The following is a 12,494-nucleotide window of genomic DNA, read 5'->3' as shown; positions in this document are numbered from 1 at the left end:
ATCGCTTAGTTCTGGCATGGGCAAGAACTCACGTCCAACATCAAATTCGATGAACAACTTTTGTTTTCCCACTTCTGCCTCTGACTTTGCAAACGTGGAGTCTGAGGGTTCCGGCTCTATGATGGTATAAAGTGGCTTCCCACTTATCCGCTAACTTCCTCTTCCCTCTCTCTGCTTTATTAGCTAACAAAACTGGGGTCGCCAACGTTCAAGTGGGTTCCACGAACTCTCTTGTTGTAGCCATCAGCTTGATGTTGCTGTCCTTTCCTCGCATGCTGCTGAGCTATGTCGGCAGCCACATGGAGGTTCGCCATCAGTTTCTCTGCATAGGTCTTATAATTCACCACGACTGGATCCCTCAAGACTTGTTTGAAGACCATGTCTACTGGGAGTCTGGGCACTCGACCATACATCAAATAGAATGGAGGATATCCAGTTGTTTCATGAGTGGTGGCATTATACGCAAAAGTCAAAGTCTGTATCTGTTGGGCCCAGTGTTGCTTAGCTGTCAGGGGTAGGGCACGCAACATACTGCCAAGTGTCCTATTGAACCTTTCGGGTTTGCCCATTTCCCATGGGATGGTATGCTGTTGTGTGTGTTTCTTAATCCCTGTGAGGCTGAGGAGTTCAGCTATGAGTTTGCTTTCAAAATTGGCCCCTTGATCAGAATGTATTCGCTCTGGAAACCGTAGATGCAGAATACGTTATCCCATAACTTCTTCGCTATTTGCTTTGCAGTTTGGTTTACGAGGGAAAGGCATGAGCCAATTTTGTAAAGTGGTCTGTTATGACTAACACATCGACAGATCTTTGCTTAGAGTCCCTCAGCACTCCAAAATCAATGCACACCAGCTCCATGGGTGCCGAAGTGCGAATGCTCTCCAAGGGAGCTCGGGCAGCTGGTTCAGGGGTCTTTGCAAGGATACAGCGTTGGCAGCATTTCACATATTCCTTGATGTCTCTTCCCATTTGCGGCCAGAAGAAACGCTGTCGGGCGCAGGTGTGCTGTCCTAGCCTGCCCTTGATGCCCAGCAAGTCATGCACACCAGCGAGAGCTTTGGCCTTCAAGCTAGCAGGCAGCACAAACTGATACCTCTTCTCTCTGCTTAATGGGTCTTTGGTTACTCTATATAGGACTCCGTCCTGGACTTTTAGATGATGCCACTGCTTGCACAGTGTCTGGGTCGTAAGAGCTAACCTCCTCCCTCCCCTCGCCTAGGTGGTGGCTCACCCCTCTGAATGAGTGGCAGGACTTCCCTGATAACTGGATCTATTTCCTGGCTGTGCCTCAGCTCGCGATGGAGAGGGCTGGAAGTGTGTCTTGTTCTGAGGGCACCGCCTGGGGGAAGAATATTGAGAAACTGTGTTGCTCTTATCTCTGCTCCCCTTTCCCACTCTACATGAGCTTCACAAGCAGATTTCACATGAGAGGGTTCTTGACTGCCGGCCAGCCTGTCTTGAGTGGGGTCCATAGTTACACAGCACCCTGCATCAAGTGCCTGGAGACACTGGGTCTTACTCCGGAAGAGATCTTGGACTTTCTCTCTTTGGTTCCTCCGCCTCGGCCAAAAGACTTCCATAGGGCTCACTGATCAACCTTTGGCTCACTGATTTAGCAAACGGATCTCTACTCAGGGCATCTGCCACAATGTTCTTTACCCCAGGAATGTGTTTGATACTGAAGGTGTAGGGGGAAAGCTTTGCCACCCACTTCTGTTCGCAAGCCGCCAAGTTTTGGTTTGGTCATTATATAGGTCAAAGGATTATTGTCGGTCCACACTGTAAAAGTGTGGCCTTTCAACCAGTGGCTGAATTTTTTCACAAACACTCCATTTGAGCGCCAAGAACTCCAGTCGGTGAGCAGGATACCTCTTTTGTGAGCCAGTGAGGGTCTTGCTGGCAAAGGCGATCGGGCGTGCCTTCGTTTCTCCTTCTGGTATCTGGGACAGAACTGCCCCAAGGCCATCAAGAGACGCATCAATGGACAAAACCAAGGGCTTAGTAAAGTCTGGATGGCTAAGGGACCACACAATTCAGGAGCTTCTCCTTAAGGCCGGCGAAAGCGGAATCGCAGTCAAGGGTCCAATCCGCAGGTTTGAGCTTTCGAGACTCCCGCATTCCTGACTGTACTTCCCGGCCTTTCCTCTCCGTTTCTGGCCAGCTGTGAGAGCAAACAGGGGTTTTGCGATGGAGGAGCAATTTGGTATGTAGTGTTGGTAATAAAATACCATCCCCAGGAATCGACTTCACTCTGCGAACTGAAGGAGTGCAGCCATCATCTTCCATCAAGTCCACCTTTGACATTTTGGTGATGACCTCTGACCTTCTCTGGGTCAACAGCAACACCGTCACTGTCAACGATGTGTCCGAGAAACTTCACAGATCTCCGCAACAGATGGCATTTTTTTGGACTCAACTTTAGATTGTGCTCCCGTAGCCTCTGGAAAACAACCTCTAATCTGCTGAGGGCCTGCTGTTCATTGGGGGCAAATATCAAGAGATCATCTAGGTAGCACAAGAGACTGCTGAAGTTAAGATCGCCAAAGATACTCATCATCATCCTCATGAAGGACGCTGGACTGTTGCAAAGCCCCGGGCATTCTGTTATACTCGTGCAGGCCTAATGGTGTTGTGAAGGCGGTATACTTTTTGTCCTCCTCATGCATGGGCAAGTTATAAAATCCAGACGTGAGGTCCATGGTGCTGAAGACAGCATTCCGCCAAGGGCAGCCAAGCAGTCCGATTGATGGGGCAAAGGATGAGCATCCTTGATAGTTCTTGCATTCAGCCATCGAAAGTCTGTGCATATCCGGAGGTCGCCATTTTTCTTCCAAACCATCACGAGTGGAGAAGCATATTCACTCATTGATTTCCGTATGATTTCCTGTTCCTCCATCTCGGTGAGAACTTGGCGCAGCTTTTGATAGTGGGCTGGCGGCACTCTGCGATATGGAAGACGGAAGGGACGGTCGTCAGTGAGGCGGATCCTATGGGCAAAGCCCTTGGCTTCTCCACAGTCAAGATTATGCTTTGAAAATATATCCTGATATTTCTCCAGCAATGTCACAAGTTGGAGCTTGGTGGAGGGGCTCGCTTCACAATGATCAATGTCGACATTTCCTAGACCAGACTTCTGCAGTCTGTCTTTCAGGTCACCGTTGTTGTCCTGTTTCACATGAGTCACTCCAACAGAGCCAGCATCACTCTGACAGGAACCCTGGAACAGTGTGAGATCTTCAGCTGCAACACAAGTAGAGACGTCCGCAAGCTTGCTGTTCCTTTTCAGTGTGAGTGGTTTGTCTGAGATATTAGTGACTTTCATGGGAGTCCAGCCATCTCCCCATAGCGGTGTTACCACTCTCCCCACCATAATGCCCCGAGGCACACACCTGGAGGTTGTAGGCTCCACCATAACTGTACTCCCAGGTGACTTGGGTATATTACTTGGCAGTCTTCCCCACAGCAGGTACTCTTGTTTGGGAAGGAGAGTCACCGCCTGAGTTAGCTTCACTGTCCCTACTTTTCCTGGGACATCTTCACCCCCTCCATCTTGTGAGACTGGTCATCATTTCTAGAAACTGTTCGCCATCTGGAGACCCTTTTGTGTTGCTCGAGATAAGTGTCCAATAACTGTTCTCGTTTTTCAGCTGATGCAGTACATGTTTCAACATGTTGGTGCCTACTATTATGTCGTCTTTCTGACCAGTGATCACCAGAACTGGGACCATGCACTTTACCCCATACAGACTTAGTTCCATGTCATACATGCACTTGGGGCGCACTTGTACTCCTCCACAGCCAACAAGGATGATATGCTGTGAGAGTTCTTGATGTGGGGTCAAGACGCTATCCGATAGTAGTCTCTGCTCTGCCTCTTCACTTATCGTGCAGGCCATTGAGCCTGTATCGAGGAGCCCTTGCAACTGAGCACAGCCATTAATGTCACCGGTCGTGAAATAACTCACTGAACGCTCTCAACTCTGTGAATATTCTGAACAATTACCGTGCAATTATCAGACATTGCTTTACAGACATTGACATACATTTCCCTTCAATTCTTCACTTTTTTCAAGGGTTGAATCTTCAACGCTCACACATCCCCTTTCCGTATGTGAGCTATCTAGTTTAAACTGGCTCCAACTTGCTCAGAGTTAGGTGGTGTGTGCGCTAACTGTGGCTGAGCGTTAATTCTTGGCCGCGCTGTTGGCATTCTCTCTTCCAGTGGCCGGGCTTGTAACAGCCCATACAGAGGTTCGCCTGTCTACAGTGTCAGTAGTTGAATGTTCGGCAGACTGACAGACTTTACATCTACTCTGAACAATGGCTGCTGGCCCCCTGCTTGGTGGCACGACTGCTGTTGTGTGTGCCGTCTGCTCTAGCACACGGTCCAGCAAGCCAATGAGAGACTGCATGCAGATGCTCTCTGTCTGAGGAGAGGATGGAAGCCCCATTGCCTTTGGGTAACCAGTAAGGTCTGTTGGGTTTTCAGCAGCGACTGTCTCTGTGGTTAATGCCTGAGCATGTGCACCAATGTTCTTTGGCCGATAAGATTTGGCTTGACACATTGTTCTAGCCTCTCTCTGATGTTCAACGAGGTGTTCATGAATCTCATTTGCTGTCCACTTTTCAGCTGTTTTGCACTTTAGGACACTTGTAAGAGCGGGGTCGGGACAGTGTTTCACCAGCATCATGTGACTTCGTGAGAGGGGTCCTCAATGTTTCGCCCCTGCCTTCTCAGACACTCATCTGCGAACATCCACAGCCTTGTTCAAGCGTATCCAATAGTCCATGGGACTTTCTCCAGCCAGAGGAAGTGTGTTATAGAAATCTGCTAAAGGCATAGAGGAGTAGGTTAACTCACTGAAATGTTGTTTCAGAATATCAAAGACGAGCTTGAGTTCTCAGCTGGCTGCAGCGATGGCATACTGCGCAGGGTAACTTTAACAATGTCTCTAGCCTTTCCCATTAGTCTTGACATTATCTCCTGGGAGTGCTCTTGCGGGTGTACACCTCTTATTCAGGTAAACGCTCATAATCTCTTCCCACTCATGCACTGTGTGTTTGTCTGTTCCATCACCCCTGAAGTACGGCGGCTCTTTGACATCTGTCTTCATGACTAATTTTACTCCTGTCATGTTCAAATCAGACTGTCCATATCCTAAGTTCAGGCTAGGCGTAGGAGTGGTTTGGTTATCTGCACTACCAACAGATCTCTGTAATTGGCTAGCAATGTTCTCTCCTATTTCATGAGCTAACTGTGTGATGAGACTCCTAGGTCTGCAGAACTCACATGTGAACTAGACACTGGCTGACGTGGAGAATGTTCATCTGTTTGGGTGTGAGTGTATGAAAATGCAGGACAGCCCACTGAACTAACGCCTGCTTGCAATGTCTGGAGCATCTCTTGCTACTCATGTGTGGTGCGGGGGAATATTCATCAGTGCGTAAGCAGTGTGGACGAGAGTATGGTCGCCTGTATACCAGCACCCCTAACCGGCGTGCTCTCCACCATACTCATAAACCTGCCCCTCCCCAGGCTTACCCCTGCAGCATCTCCAACACTAAATGGTGTCTGCGCATCCCTTGCCATCAGCCATTTTTTTTTTTTTTTTTTTTTAAATAGAAAGTTGTAATAGACTATGGTAATGATATGTGAGTCACCAGAACATGTGAATATGAAAAAAATTGTAAAATGATAGAAGTAGCTGAGGTAAGCAATTAAGAGCTACAATTTACACATTAATGTTTGCCCTTATACTTGTAACGTTCGAAGAGGTTCCTACTCGTCACAGCAACCACCGGCGATCACCCTGGCGATGATCTGAAGCGAAGATAATCCGGGTCACGGCACCAATGTAGCCGGGCGCGGTCTGTCTCTTGCCGACTACTGCGTTGTGTTCCGGTGCACTGAAGACAACACACTGGCGTACTTTGAAGGCACTTTATTGTGTACAACTCTCTCAATCTGTTCAACATCAAAGAGAGAAAATGTTCAACACTCTACCCTCGACCAGAATCCGCTCTCCCAGCCGAATACAATGCAGACTCAATATAATCACATTCAAAAATACAAGGAATAAAATACAACATCATTGGAAAATAAACATTGCATCTGGTGTATATCTTATGTATGTGTCATATTCATGTTATCTCTGCAAAAACTCTAAGCTTTTAGCCTTTACATTAATACTGTGCAACATGACATAAACCATCTTTCAAACAGGTAATACATACAGTAATATGCACGAAGCAACATGTAATCCTTCACATTTGAGCTTTTCAGTGCCATTAAACACTAATCAATACATGAAAACATTTTAAATGAACACATTTTTAACCTGATATAGGGAATACATACCTGTTCAACATCAAAGAGAGAAAATGTTCAACACTCTACCCTCGACCAGAATCCGCCTAACATAAAAAGAACAACGTGAGCTTCATACAAGAGGATAGAATGATGATTGCTAACTTACAGCTAAACAGAACACGAGGTTAGCTAAGTTAGCAATTTCTCAACTCTCAAAATGGCTATATTCACGACACAGCTTGATTAAATGTACGTACACTCATCATATAATATACATACAAGTTACTATGTGCACTGAAACGTTTTAGTTTTAACAGGTATATCAAGTTTATGTCACGCCGAAGTGAACACGTACCTCTCCCAGCCGAATACAATGCAGACTGAGAAAAGCACAACATCCCTCCGCATATAACCAACTCTAGAGGGCGCACTTACACAACTAACTCTCCCAATATCTGTAGACTACACGAAATGCTGAACAATACAATATTTTGGTGAAATCAACTCACAAAATAAAATAAAAAATAGAAAATGAACGGTTGCAAAAATCTGTAATTCTTTGACCTGTTACATATGCACCCTTTTATGCACCATAAGCAGAACAAAAAAGGACAGTGGCAAAATCATTAAACACAACATTTTGTGATCAAATGAATTAAATTCTTTATTATCAATTATAAACCAACATAAAATTATAATAGTTGTGTCTTGAAGAGTGTTTGTGTTGAAAATGTATGGCTTCAAATGTTGAGGGAAAAGTTACCTTTGAATTTGAGAAAAAGTGTTTTACTGGGGAATCTCAATGGACTTTTGTATTGACAGAGGCTACAATAAAAGGATCCACTGATAAGTTGTGTGGAGATCCAATTATGTAACGATGTTATCTACTGGGTCAGTAATGATTCACAGGGTATATTGCGCTGGTATTCAAAGCCCCAGTTGTATTGAAGGATAATCCAATAAGCATTATTATATCAACGTTTTGTTTGTCATTAACAAACACAAAACAGGAATATGGTGACGTGATTAAACTAATATGGTAAAGGTTAATGTGGAAAGGGGAAATGATCTTGCAAATCCAAGTATTTTAGTCATAGGCTTACTTGTGGTCTTGGCCCACATTTTAATGAAAGTATTATTTCGCCTCCAACACAGTAAGCGGCGACATGTGTCTTTGGACCGTAGCACAGGCACTGTAGAAAAATAATATACCGGATATGGATTTTGTTCGCGTAGAGTCGTTTCCGGAGACATTTCAGTGCTGATGAAGCGGACATAAGAGAATAAATGAATTAAAGTATTTAGTTCGAGCGATAAAGGAACAGCAATTCTCGTACCAGTGCATACAATATTTTGTTTGAAACAGTGTTTTGGATCAACACTGCGTTACGAAATGATCCCAACGACACGTTTGCTAGCGTAGCCATGTCCCAAAGCCGCTGCAAAGCCGTGTTGTAGCTTAGCTAACGTTGCGAGAGGGACCAAAGCTAACGTTAGCTAACGTAACTCGCTAGCTAGTTTTCTGTTTACGTTGACTTTTTCCGTTACATCCCACGTCCTCTGCAGTAGCATTATGGTGTGCTGTGTCAATTGGCTTTTTTTTGTAGCTAGCTAGTTTACTATACATAGCCAAGTAGATAGCTAACGTTGGCTAAGTTTAAATAACTTTTTAAACCTAATTACTCCCGAGTTCGGCTAACTAGCTAATGTTAGCTTCTAACTCACGACATTGTTCAACACAAAGACCGCTGCGAAACCCAACTATCAACGCAAGGGTTTCGTTTGTACTACGTTAACTAGACAATCTTGCTAGTTAACGTTATCTGGAATACGATGGCTTCTTCGTCGGGAAACGATGACGACCTCACCATTCCCAGGGCAGCTATCAACAAAATGATCAAAGAAACTTTGCCCAACGTACGGGCTACCAACGATGCGAGGGAACTTGTTGTGAACTGTTGCACAGAGTTCATAAGCATCTAATTTCATCAGAGGCGAATGAAATATGTAACAAGTCTGAAAAGAAGACTATATCTCCTGAACATGTCATTAATGGTTAGTGATTCTTGTCTTTATCTATTCTGTAACGTTACCAACAGGTTTCAAAATGCATTCTTGTACAGTGTGGGTGTTTCCCTTCTTGCCATGTGTTTTGAAGTTGATGTCTTAGTTAGGTATGTACTAGCCTGTTCCCAGATCATTTTGTTCTGTCTTACCAGCACAAACCAATCAGATCTGGACCCAGGCTAGCTGAGCACTATTTGGTCCTCAATAATCAAGTGACAAGATAGTTTATTCATTTTCAGTTTTTCCCCCTAACCTTGTATTCATTATTTTCCACAGCACTTGAAAGCCTGGGTTTTGCATCATTCATCGCAGAAGTGAAGGATGTCTTGCAGGAATGTAAAACAGTAGCACTTAAGAGGAGAAAGGCCAGCTCTCGCCTGGAGAACCTGGGTATCCCAGAGGAAGAGCTCCTTCGACAACAACAGGAACTCTTTGCTAAGGTAAGGTTCAAGATTGTAGCCTGTGCTAGTCTGTCATGCCACAATAGAGTTGGCAAAAACACAAACCGATCTGGGACTAGGCTGTTGGCACAAACCGATCTGGGACCAGGCTATCCAGACACAGTATTAAGATCAAGACTGATAACCTGTGTTAGGAGGATCAAGAGGCCTAATACGAATCGGGACATTTGCTGCTGCATCTCTGGCTCTACACGTTAACACACAGATCACCTGGTTAGTGTACATACATTACATTGCCTGATGATCTCATCTCCTGATTAATACCCTTCACACATGAACATGTAAATGTAACTCAGTTGGTAGAGCATGGTGCTTGCAACGCCAGGGTTGTGGGTTTGTTTCACGGGGGCCAGTATGAAAAAAAGTATGAAAATGTATGCACTCACTAACTGTAAGTCGCTCTGGATAAGAGCGTCTGCTAATGGACTTAAATGTAAAATGTAAATTCCCAACACACGTTTCTACAGGAGAGACGGTACGTAAATGAGAGCCTGACCCGAAGTGAGCCCCGGTCTCCAGTGGGGGGACAGTATATGTGTAGAGTTGTCATGTTACCCACTCCAGGCACACACCCTGTATCTCTAACCCTGACTAACCTTTGTTAATTGTGTTCCAGGCGCGGCAGCAGCAAGCAGAGCTAGCCCAACAGGAGTGGCTCCAGATGCAGCAGGCTGCCCAGCAGGCCCAGTTGGCTGCAGCATCCGCCAGTGCTGGACAGCAGGCTGGCTCCTCCCAGGACGAGGATGACGAGGATGACATGTGATGATGAAGATGACACCTTGGACTGGGATTTGAGCAACAACAAGAAGGCAGGGTCTTCATTAGGGCACACCATAGCAAAACATTTTGCAATGGATACTGAAAGCGATCGTCTGTTATTGGATAACTACAGATAGTAGGCTACCACCCTGTTTCGGGCTGTTTTCTCCCTGTTTTGTGACTATTGAACACGACCCAGGCCAAATCCCTTATTTTCTTTGGACAGTGTCAGCAAGCAGCCCTCTCTCTCCCAACGATCTCATTGGCAGAGATCTGAGCTGTGTTCGGACATTATGCACAATAATCCCACCAGTCCAGTATCAGGCGACACATTGTTATGGACAGTTTCCAAGGTATATAGATAGATATTCTTTTTTTTCTTTTTTTTGACAGCAGTACCTGAAAACGAACATATTTGGATAAAGATGCATTTTCAAGCATTCCTCCACTTATCCTAAATTTTATTTTTGCCAATCACAAATCAAATGTTAAATCTGTCATGGAATTGTGTCATGTACTGTGTGGTTTGTAGATTGGAGATTAATGTTGGATGCAAGGTAGCATGGAAAATGCTGCTGAAGGCAGATGGAGTGTTGAAAAAGTATCATGGTTTTGGCTATGTTGAGAAAAAGAACGTTAGTACAGTTCAGGTACTGCTCCTTTAGGTTGTGTTTCTACTAGATTGTTTGGGGTTTCAGGAGAACAGCTCCACACTCTTTGTCAAAGGTGGGCTTTACTTATTCCTCCACTGGGCTTGTGATCCTTTTTTGAGTAGTCGTTTTTACAGAAATAGTTCCTTCTTCGTATGTTTGTTTAACAGACGGATGTGCCCAAACAGCACCCTATGTCCTATATAGTGCACTACATTTGACCCGAACCCTATAGGCCCTGGTCAAGTATTCTACTATAATGGGAATAGGGTGCCATTTGGGACGCACACAACATTTCGGAAACACTTAGAGGGGTTGTGAATATGATTAGTAAAATAGGATTTCGGAAATGCTTTTTATTTTAGCTCAGTCATTATCTAAGTAGGTTGATGCTTTTTTCTTATGTTCACCTACAGTATTGCTAATTGATTAGCTACTCATTTGAGATTCTTTTTGACCCATAGAACCAAATATATAGGTTGTATCCCAAATGGCACCCTCTTTCCTATATAGTGCAATACTCTTGACCAGAACCCAATTGGCCTTGGTTATAAGTAGTGCACTATATAGGGAATAGGTGCAATATGGGGCATAGCTTAACAACCCTGAGTATATGAGATGAGGCCAAGGTGTATGTTCCATGTGTAGAATAAAGAGACTTGGGTGCAGTGTGCACTCAGGTTACTGTTCACAATGCTGATGGTAACTTTTACTTTGTAAAAATGCTTTATCTTCTTGGCTTAATCTGCTTTTGTTTGCATCCCAAATGGCAGCCTATTTTCTCTAGTGCATATGAATACTTTGTCTCTAGTCAAAAGTAGTGCACCGTGTAGGAAATAGGGTTCCATTTGGGGCACACACTTTTTCTCCAGTGTGGTATGAAAAAGTTGCATTGTGAATGTGTGGTGAATTCTTTAAAAATGTAGAGATTGGTAACCTTACGTGTGATACATTCACATGCCTCTATAAAGTTGTATTCTTTAAGCAATAAAGTTAACATGTTTTATAGAGACCAACCCTTCCTCTTCATGTTTTGTGGAGTTATTTACAGTCCTTTCCTCATTTTATGTTAACTTTACAGTTTTTCATCACGGACAAAAGCTGCACATTTGCTTACTATGACCAACAAGTCATACAATATGCTATTATATGATACCTTTCTACCATATTCCAAGCAATGTAAATCCAATGTTCACACATCTTGGTAAATTATTATAAATGGGAAAACTGTAATATACTGAAATGTAAAATACTTGCAATGAGTCGAATGCACTGACTGTAAGTTGCTCTGGATAAGAGTGTCAGTGGTTCCTAAACTGTGGAGGCGCGAGGGGTCGTTTGCAACGGACACTGAAAACAAGTGTTTCTTATTGGATAGCTACAGCTATACAGTGCATTTGGGAAATATTCAGACCCCTTTACTTTTTCAACATTTTGTTACGTTACAGCCTTATTCTAAATTTGATTAAATTGTATTTTTTCCATCATCAATCTACACACAATACCCCATAATGACAAAGCAAAAACTTTTTTTATTTTTTATGTATAATAATAATAAAAAACGAAATATGACATAAGTATTCAGACCATTTATTCAGTACTTTGTTGAAGCACCTTTGGCAGCGATTACAGCCTTGAGTCTTCTTCGGTATGATGCTAGAAGCTTGGCACACCTGTATTTAGGTAGTTTCTCTCATTCTTCTCTGCAGATCCTCTCATGCTCTGTCGGGTTGGATGGGGAGCGTCGATCGGGTTCAAGTCTGGGCTCTGGCTGGGCCACTCAAGGACATTCAGAGACTTGTCCCGAAGCCAATCCTGTGTTGTCTTGGCTGTGTGCTTAGGGTCATTGTCCTGTTGGAAGGTGAACCTTCGCTCCAGTCTGAAGTCCTGAGCGCTCTGGAGCAGGTTTTCATCAAGGATCTCTTTCATCAGACCAGAGAATCTTGTTTCTCATGGTCTGAGAGTCCTTTAGGTGCCTTTTGACAAACTCCAAGCGGGCTGTCATGTGCCTTTTACTGAGGAATGGATTCGTCTGGCCACTCTACTATAAAGGCCTGATTGGTGGAGTGCTGCAGAGATGGTTGTCCTTCTGGAAGGTTCTCCCATCTCAGAGGAACTCTGGAGCTCTGTCAGAGTGAGCATCGGGTTCTTGGTCACCTCCCTGACCAAGGCCCTTCTCCCGATTTCGGTTTCGCCGGCGACCAGCTCTAGGAAGAGTCTTGGTGGTTCCAAACTTATCCCAGTTAA

General features: G+C 44.3%; 1 pseudogene; it reads left to right on the top strand.

Annotated features, from left to right (window-relative positions):
* Nucleotides 1-7,879: 7,879 nt before the first annotated feature.
* On the top strand, nucleotides 7,880-9,918 carry LOC123490861 (annotated as a pseudogene).
* Nucleotides 9,919-12,494: the final 2,576 nt, after the last annotated feature.

This window comes from Coregonus clupeaformis, unplaced genomic scaffold, assembly GCF_020615455.1.
Source record: "Coregonus clupeaformis isolate EN_2021a unplaced genomic scaffold, ASM2061545v1 scaf5150, whole genome shotgun sequence".
NCBI classification, from domain to species: Eukaryota; Metazoa; Chordata; class Actinopteri; order Salmoniformes; family Salmonidae; genus Coregonus; species Coregonus clupeaformis.
Note: the sequence above shows the minus strand (reverse complement) of the source record. Positions and strands in the feature narration are given on the sequence as shown.